The sequence below is a fragment of the Onychomys torridus genome, chromosome 15 (genome assembly GCF_903995425.1).
Source record: "Onychomys torridus chromosome 15, mOncTor1.1, whole genome shotgun sequence".
NCBI classification, from domain to species: domain Eukaryota; kingdom Metazoa; phylum Chordata; class Mammalia; order Rodentia; family Cricetidae; genus Onychomys; species Onychomys torridus.
In genome coordinates this window covers 14,194,825-14,203,589 of record NC_050457.1, presented here as the reverse complement: position 1 = coordinate 14,203,589, position 8,765 = coordinate 14,194,825, and the positions used below count along the sequence as shown (strand labels likewise).

The following is an 8,765-nucleotide window of genomic DNA, read 5'->3' as shown; positions in this document are numbered from 1 at the left end:
AGCTTTGGGAAACATGAGGTGAAATCATGGTGAGTTTGGCAGTTTCACAACTAGACAAATATACTAAACTGGTATGTAAATACTGCTGGTAGAGGAATTCTTCATTGTGAGATAGAACATTTGATATTAACTCTTATAGGAACCAGCATTTCTCAGTGATTTGGAACATGATAGATTTTGGGGAATAATCACTTATAGAATACCAGAAACAAAATGCTAAGTATTGCTGATGAAAGATTTCAGTGTATTTATTCACTAATAGTCATCTGGATGCATGCAATAAGAGAATCCAAATGAAATAAAAGCCACAAAGTTTTTCTTGGGATTAAAAGTTTGCAGCTCATCAGGCATTCTTATGTTTCAAATGACTTTTAAAAACAGCTAAAATTTAGAGTGAAATTGGGTCTCAAATATCTACTTCTGCTATTTCTCTAGAATTTTCCCAAACCATAGTTCAGCAGTCTGTAACCGAAGCCACTGGAAGACAGAGACATACAGAGGAACTTATTAGTCTTGGCCAGGCACAAGGACCTATGGCCTAGAACTGAGTAGTGCATGGAGCTAAGCGGGACTTTGTTTCCAGGTAGAATTCTCTCCTAAGCAGAGGAAGGCTAAAAGTCTCCTGAAAAGTTCCCATCCTAAAAGAACCCAGAAAATCAGCAGCGTTACTGCTTCCATGTGTTTCTCTGTTTTGTATACCAGCTGCTCTGGGATGTTTATGGAGGTGGAAAATCCAAGTAAGGCATGTCTTTGCAACTCACTACCTGCAGTTCTAACCCACACTCTGGAGGAGCCTTTGTTTAGAGGCCACTTCACAAACACTGCTGTGTTCATTCATTCAGTGTTTGCTGGAAAGGATGCTGTCTCCTGTTTCAAGTTTTTCCTTCTCTTTATTTGTTGCTGTTGTAATGTTAGGTGGTATGTTCCCCCCTTGGGGGCTTTGAATGAAGTTGGAAGCTACTGTCCTGCCAAGACACAGGTTGCAAAACACTTCTGAGTGACCTCAGATACTATACAAACATGAGTCACTGGAGCCCATGCTTTCAACACGCTGGTAGAAGTCTTTTATGCAATGCTGGCCCATTCCCCCATGAAATGGATATTCAACGCATTTGTTCAGCATCCTACTTACACAAGCCATGCAAAGCTGAAAGTGGTGGTGGTTAGCAGGATGAATGTTGAAGATTACATTTCCCGTCTAAAGAAGATATTCTTTGTGAGGGCTTTAATCAATTAAGTATTTGAGAATATTGTATTTTCCAGCAAAATTTTTCTGATAGCATTTCTGTCTTTAATCATAATAATGGAATGTAGTCCAAACCACATGATTGCCTTGGTTTGGGCTCTGGACTGCTTTTCCTTGATTCTAGAGATTTCAATGACTGTAGCAATAACAACATATAACCTGTACTGAGAGAAGTGCCGAGCATTTGTGCCAAGCACATGACATGCAGCATGAGATATACACTCCCAATACTGTTTTCTGTGCAAAGACACCAGGATGCAGATGGATCAGATGTTAATCTGACTAATTATTCATTAATAACACTCAGTATTAAAGATAGGAACCGGCCAAAGTCAACTCTGTTGATGTCTCGTCTACTCTACCCTCCTCTTAGCATTGCTTAATCAGACCCCATTGCTGCTCTTTTGGGTTTGCAAAGCTCTGCCATCACATGATGGGAACACGCTGTTGTCTTTAGCTTGCTATGCTGTGTATGAGCAAGAGTAGCAAGGTGAGGAACAGTTACTTCACTCAGGTGTTTGTTTGATTTTATGCCTTTATTTTTAATAAGCCATGTTTATCTCATCAATTTTCCATAGCAAAGATTACTTTCTTAGTTGAAAACTACCCAAATGTTCTACTTACATTTCTTAGGCTCTGTGTCCTGATTTTTAAGTTTGAGCCCTTGAAATCTCTCCTTCTTGTGCATCATGAATAAATTACTTCATTTTTCTCTTTTCCCCTTTCCTTTATCTCTGTTTTTATATTTATTCACATACTGAATAATATTGTTGACTGAAATATCCTCATACTTTTTGTCAGGGAAATATGAAGCTAGTATCAACTTAAAAATTTAAAAATTCCAATGCATTTGCTCTATAAATTCTTTATTGAGTAGGAAAAAGGGACATCAGGTATTGCTTTTGTCTTATCTATGTATTACTCAGCTTGGCTTACACTCATGAGCTTAACTGATCCCCTCCTTGGATTCCCGACCAGGCAGGAACCACTGGTTGTCTGTGTCTTTTGACAATCTTTTTAAAAAAGCAAAACACACAAATATGAGAACAAACACACATGAGAGAAAAGGAGAGAGGAGGTGTGAGAGAGAGACAGAGAGGTGGGATGGGGAAGGAGAGACAGAGAGAGAGAGAGAGAGAGAGAGAGAGAGAGAGAGAGAGAGAGAGAGAAGAGGGAGGGAGAGAGAACAGATTTGAAATTCAAGCACATTCTAGGGGTATAAAGCATATCTAGGATATATTTTAGGTGTGAGACAATGAGATTTGAACCAAAATAGAGGGATGGAAAGTGGTAATGTGATATAGGAGCCATGATGTAGATAACACCTATTGAACTTGACAGTTAACTGGATGAAATGTTGAGAAAGTTGAAACTCTCTCAAAAGTGATACGCCAAAATAAGAAAAATTATTTTGAGGGAAATAGGACATTTATAGATTCATTTTCATTTTCCTCCCTCCCTCCCTCCCTCCCTCCCTCTCTCCCTCCCTCCCTCCCTCCCCTCCACCTTCCCTTTTCTTCCCATCTTTGTAGTTCTGCAGATTGAATCCAGACCCTTACATGTGCTTAGCGGTTACTTTACGCATAGGTCCTCAAATAGACTTTCTTATTGACCTGTTTACTTCTCCGTCATGTAGGTTTGCATAGTATAATTGCTGACCTTAGGAATCAGCATGGACTAAACCCATTTTTAGTGAGTGACTAAAATTGATGTTGTGTTTGGGGTGCTAATGAATCACTTAACAATGTAAAGGATACCAAAAAGAAATGATCAAAATCTATTTCTGTAGGTTCTGTTTGTTAAACTTGTGTTAACCATAATTTTATTTTGTTTTGCTATACACAGATGCCCAGTATCCCAGAATCTTTGTGCTCTGTCTGGCTTTCTTGAGCTCCCATCTTTTCTTTATTTCTTTTCAAGTCTGGCTGGATTATGAATAAAAACTGAATATGAGAAATGAACCTAATGCTATCCATCTGGCTCTCCTTTTTGAAGAGTGACTTACCAAAAATAAATAATTTAAAAATATTTTTATTTATATGTGAGACAAATATTAAGCCATAATATTTATCTTCACCTGTTTTTATAACTTTGGGCGGTTCATAAAAGCTAAGACTGAGTACTTATTGTACCCAGTGTTCTAGGAGAGGGATACCAATATTATGAGGATGAGATGAGGAACCAGAAACCCAGAGAGGTGAAGAAACACGTCTAGAAACATAAAACAATGAAGTGGTTGAGCTAGGATTTGTGAGACTTTAATCTTTTCATATTCCTACTTCATTAGCACAAAAAATATGAGACTAATTAAGTGTTGAATTTGGCAATGCCCTATGGTGAGATTTTTTTTTTTTGAAGATTTTACTTTAAATGTATTATAATCATTTGCAAGAGTCCAATTCTTGTATTTGGCTTTTAATTCAATAACTGAAAATAAATAAGTAGGGATTAAGCATTTGAGAGCATATTGTTAGTTTTACCACCTACATTTTTATATGAGTGGCTTTAACTGTATTCATTTTTATTTCTCTCCTATCTTACATTAAAGCTAAGGAATAATTACATTTCTATTTCCATTTCTTTTACTAGTGTAGAAGGACTGCATCCCCACTGACTCACATGAATCCGCAGTACGTTCTTAAACAAGGACTGGTTGGCTGTGTGCATGGCTAGTGTGTCAAGACTGTGCCCAGCTCTGATACCACTATGCTGCACTCCGACCCACTGTGAAAGGAAGTTTCAATATGGTGTCAGGATTCCTGGAATGATCCTCACTTTGTAGAGACTCTACTCCCAAATTTAAATATCTCATCTGATTTGTAGACAGTAGCTGGAGGAAGTGAGTAATCTAGATCATGAGGTTGGCTTTTTTTGTTTTGTTTTGTTTTTCATCTTTCAGAGTTTTCTTAAATTTGTTCCTGTTATTCTCTACTTTGTTATTTAAATTTCTTTTTATGAGCTAGGCTTATATTCTAGTTAGCCCAGGATGGTCTCGCCCTCCTGCTCCAGTTTCCAAGAGCTAGAATTACAGGCGTTTGCCTCCATGTGCAACTATTTTTTTTGTTTTGTTTTGTTGTTCAAGACAGGGTTTCTCTATGTAGCTTTGCACCTTTCCTGGAACTCACTTGGTAGACCAGGCTGACCTCGAACTCCCAGAGATCTGCCTGCCTCTGCCTCCCGAGTGCTGGAATTAAAGGCGTGTGCTACCAACGCCTGGTTCCAACTATTATTCATAAACATAGGGAGATGTACACGGTGGGATATGCAGGGATAGTATGCAAAGTTTCCTAACTTTGGATTGTGTGGTGTCAGCAGTTTAGTGACAATTTGTGATGCCCTCTTAGAAGATAGGTTTCCATGTATGAAATAAAATGCATATTCCTAAAAGAAACATCAATCTATTTTCTCTATTATTACTGTGTTAAGTAAATTCATGGTGTGCTCAAAATATCTTTTAACTTTGTTTATATATATTTAATAACCAAGTTAGACATATTTCTAATTTTTTTACATTTATTTACTCTGTGTGCAGGTGTTTGTGTGCATGTGTCTGGACTTCCTCGTGCTACAGCACATGCAAAGGTCAGAAGACGACGCCTGGTATTTGGTTTTCTCCTTCCACAGGAAAACCTCAGGGTGTCAGGCGTGGCAGCAAGAGCCTTTACCTGCTCAGTCATCTCACTAGCATGAGTTAAATAGATTAACAATGCAGGGTGAATGCTGGAATGAGAGCATCGTGAAGGAGATAATCTTTAACTCACCACTTCTGAAACACTGGCGCCAACAGTTAGAGAGTATGTCCCACTGGAATGCAACTTAGGTTTCTGGGTCACCAGGTGAAAACCCTCAACTCCAACAGGTTAATGAAACTATAATGCCCAGAGAGTTCTTATGGGAGGAACTGCCAATTACACACAACCTAGCAATCTGTTTAAAGAGAGCATATACATATAAATATTTGCCCTCTTAAATATATATCTATATATAGAGATATATATATGTGTGTGTGTAATATAGAATATGTATATATTATTTATGTACACATATAAATGCTATATGCATGAATATGTGATAAAGTGCATAATGATGTTCAAAATTATCTTTTGCAATTATGAGACTATGACAATATCTGTAATTTTGTATCAGTGCCAAGCTCACATATACCAGCATTTTTTCATATGTTCATAGCTAAGGAAAGCTTCATTAGAAATTATAAAAATAAAAACAAAATGATTTTGCTAATTTTCATGGATCACCTAAGTAACAATTATAACTCTGCTCATAAATAAGGACTGTGTCCTTATTATGTCCTAACTTTCTCACTTAAATTTTCTAAGTAAACTTTTAAATTTTTTATTCTTTAAAATGATGGCAGAAATGTATACTTTATGATTTTGATATCATCAAATGAGATTAGTCAAGGCTTTAGGGAGTTTAAAACGTTAACTAATTTTATTATTTCTTTACACAAGGTATGTTAAGGAAATAAAACCAAATTTATGTGCAAACTCATCAAATTCTTCAATTTCCTTGATTTCTTTCTTTGAGATATGAAGAGAAAGTTGTGGAAGACAGGGGAATGAAAAAATGGAGACATGCCCAATAAAAACCAGTGGAAGAGTTAGGAAAGGCGAACCATGAACGCTAACTCCTTAGTTTTTATCACTGTTTAGTTTAGAGAAAATATTGACGTATTAAATGCACACATCTGACGTCACATTAGCATTATGTGGACAGACAGCTTTCTTGTGTTTGTATAGAACTGGGTAAACAGCACCTACACCAACCTGGAAAACCCAGAAGTTTCCTTGATGTTCTTTTCCAGCATTGGACTCCTTTCTAACCTCCAACAGCCACCACCATTCTGGATTCAATACCACGGATCAGATTTGCCTGTTGTTGAACTTTACACGGTAAATCTCAATGCTGGTTAGCTTTTAATTCTGGGTTTTTGTTAACCAATTAACACTTGTGATTCTTATGTTTTGCTAACTGCTCTAAGTGGCCTGCTTCTGTTTTGGGGTTGGAAAGCCCATACACTTCTCTTACTAATTACTTGTTACTCAGAATCCTACTAATTCAACTAAGAATTTGTACCTCTAAAGATGGTACAAATGTTATGACATTTGCCCTCTTAAATAAGATAGAGTTTAGAGTTTTCAAAGTGTTAATGATAAATACCTTCATATTTTCTATTCAAAAATAACATGCTTCCATTTCTTGTGGCCATCCTGTCTCCAGACTGAAATGCATGGAAATGCAAACAATACATTGTGTGAAATGAGATAATATGAGAGGTTTTTTTTGGGGGGGGGTAATTTTTTTTTTTTCTAAATTTCTGCCACCACCACTGAGAAATCTCTCAAAAGACCAAATTAGTAATGATCATTGTTAGTCAAGAGAAAAAACAATTCAGATTTAACACTGACAGCCACAGAGCAGAATGTCATTTGGGAATATCACATGTCCCTCTTTGGAAACTCTTGCGTTGGAATCCTGGTTCTGCTGTGCTATAGCTTGTTCTGCTTGCAGACCCGCCAAGAGGCTAGGATCTGTTTGCAATTACCAAATCAAAATGCAATTAACTAGTCACTGGGAACAAACAATGATGTCTTTAAATGCCCTTTGGAAATGTCGAGCTGGCAATGGGGATCCGGTTCCCATGGTTCGGATGTTTTCACTTACCAACCTCTCTGTGAAATATTGTTCTGAGGACCATGCGATGGTTTGTCTGAGGAGCAAAGAGGAAAGAGGGAGATATGGCATTGATCTGGGCACTGAGGCATGTTCTTTCTTAGAACACTTCAAAGAGAGCTTACCCTGCTCCTTTATTCTTTTGTTCTGACCTCATGCATAACATACAAATGCATTTCAAACTAGTTATTAAATTTTGCTTCAACATAATCTTTTTTTCTTACAACATTCTTATAAGAAGTGTTTCTGATATGGCTAAAATGTGTAATTCTGGTTTTTATTTTATTTTTTTAAAAACCTTCTTTATGAAAGTGGGTTTCTTTTAAAAAAAATACATTCTTTTTAAAGCTGGAAATGCTGTCTTTCCCCTTCACTCTGTCAAAAGATTTCTCTAGTATATGATTTTCTAAATATGAATTTAACTTCTGTTAGATATTGGCTGTTGCTCCTAAAATCAATCTTTAATCAAGTTTTGCCTAAAGCTTTTCCTAGAAATCAAAATATAACAACAAAATGTCTTGTTTTTATCATCCCAATACTTGCCCATTACGTGACAGAGGACTTTAATACCCTGAAATTATTCTTTGTATATTTTTTGTAAATTTTGTATTTCCTCTACTGCTCTGTTGGATGTCAGGGTGGCAATGGAACTACCCAAAACAGGAAAGAAAAAACACGGTAGGAACTGGGATAAGCTATGCTCTTTCCCAGGCTGAGAGCTCACTAACAGGAATATATGCGTGACATCAGAGAGCTATAGAACCCAGGAAGATCCCTCTGGATTTGTTGACATCTCGGGCCAGTGCTCACTTAGGAACAGTCCGCTCTAGTGCTTGGCATTCAACACTTTATAGAAACAGTAGTCAGAAAGAAACATTTCTCCAGCAATGTGAACTTGCTCCAGCCTCTCTCTGAGTGATTGTAGACAAGGGTCCAAGTAGAAACTGCAAATATGTATGTGTAATAAATGAAGAGAAAATGACATTAAGTAAAACAGCATGGCCGCCTACCTTGATAGATGTTCCTGGGTAATGAGCCGGAAGGCCAGGCTTGCTATAGAACTAGTGTCTTCTGAGTCTCTGCTGCAGTGTGACTGCATGGGAGTGAGGGAAGGTCCAGGCCTGCAGACTGCAGTGTTTCTCCTTCGAATCGCTTCTTGGCCTTTTGGCTAAGATCAAGTGTAGTATCTGATCTCCTTGAACTCTCAGCTCCATGCCAAATCTCAAGGATTCCTATGAATTTCCATATGGATACCCTGATCTACTTGTAAGTGTCCCATTCATAATCCTTGAAAACAGTGATCCCTATGGAATAGGGGCGCAAACAAAGACAGCTCTGGAGAAATCTCAAATTAGACCTTCAGAAAGGTCAGTCCAAGTTCCACAAGTATAGTTGCAGCTATCTGAGAAGAGATTTCCAGGGCCCAGGTGTCTATAACATGGTTGAATGTGAAAAACATTCTCCCTGATCCGAAGCAACACCACCCCAATGAGGGGCAGGCATGCAGAAGGGCCCTTCTTGCTTAGGTTAAGATAATACAGAGTAGCTGCTCATGACCATTCACGAGGGGTGTTCAACATCTCCAAAAGTGTTTCCTTTAATTGTCCCAGATGCTGTACCAAACAGTGCAGATTCAGACATGAGTAGGCTATCTCCCTTGAGTAAATTACACCCTTCTGAAAAGGCTACTCTAAAACGCAGCATTAACACAGACAGTGGGGAGTTCCTTCCTCTCTCAGGACTGCTGGAATGTGAACTTTATTCTCAGATGAGCTAATTGCTCCCATTTAAGGGCAGTCTGAGAGCCAGACCCTGGTCATCACTG

The 8,765-nt window shown here is 37.9% G+C and overlaps 1 pseudogene; it reads left to right on the top strand.

Moving 5' to 3' along the window:
* Window positions 1-8,088: 8,088 nt before the first annotated feature.
* On the top strand, window positions 8,089-8,248 carry LOC118596594 (annotated as a pseudogene).
* Window positions 8,249-8,765: the final 517 nt, after the last annotated feature.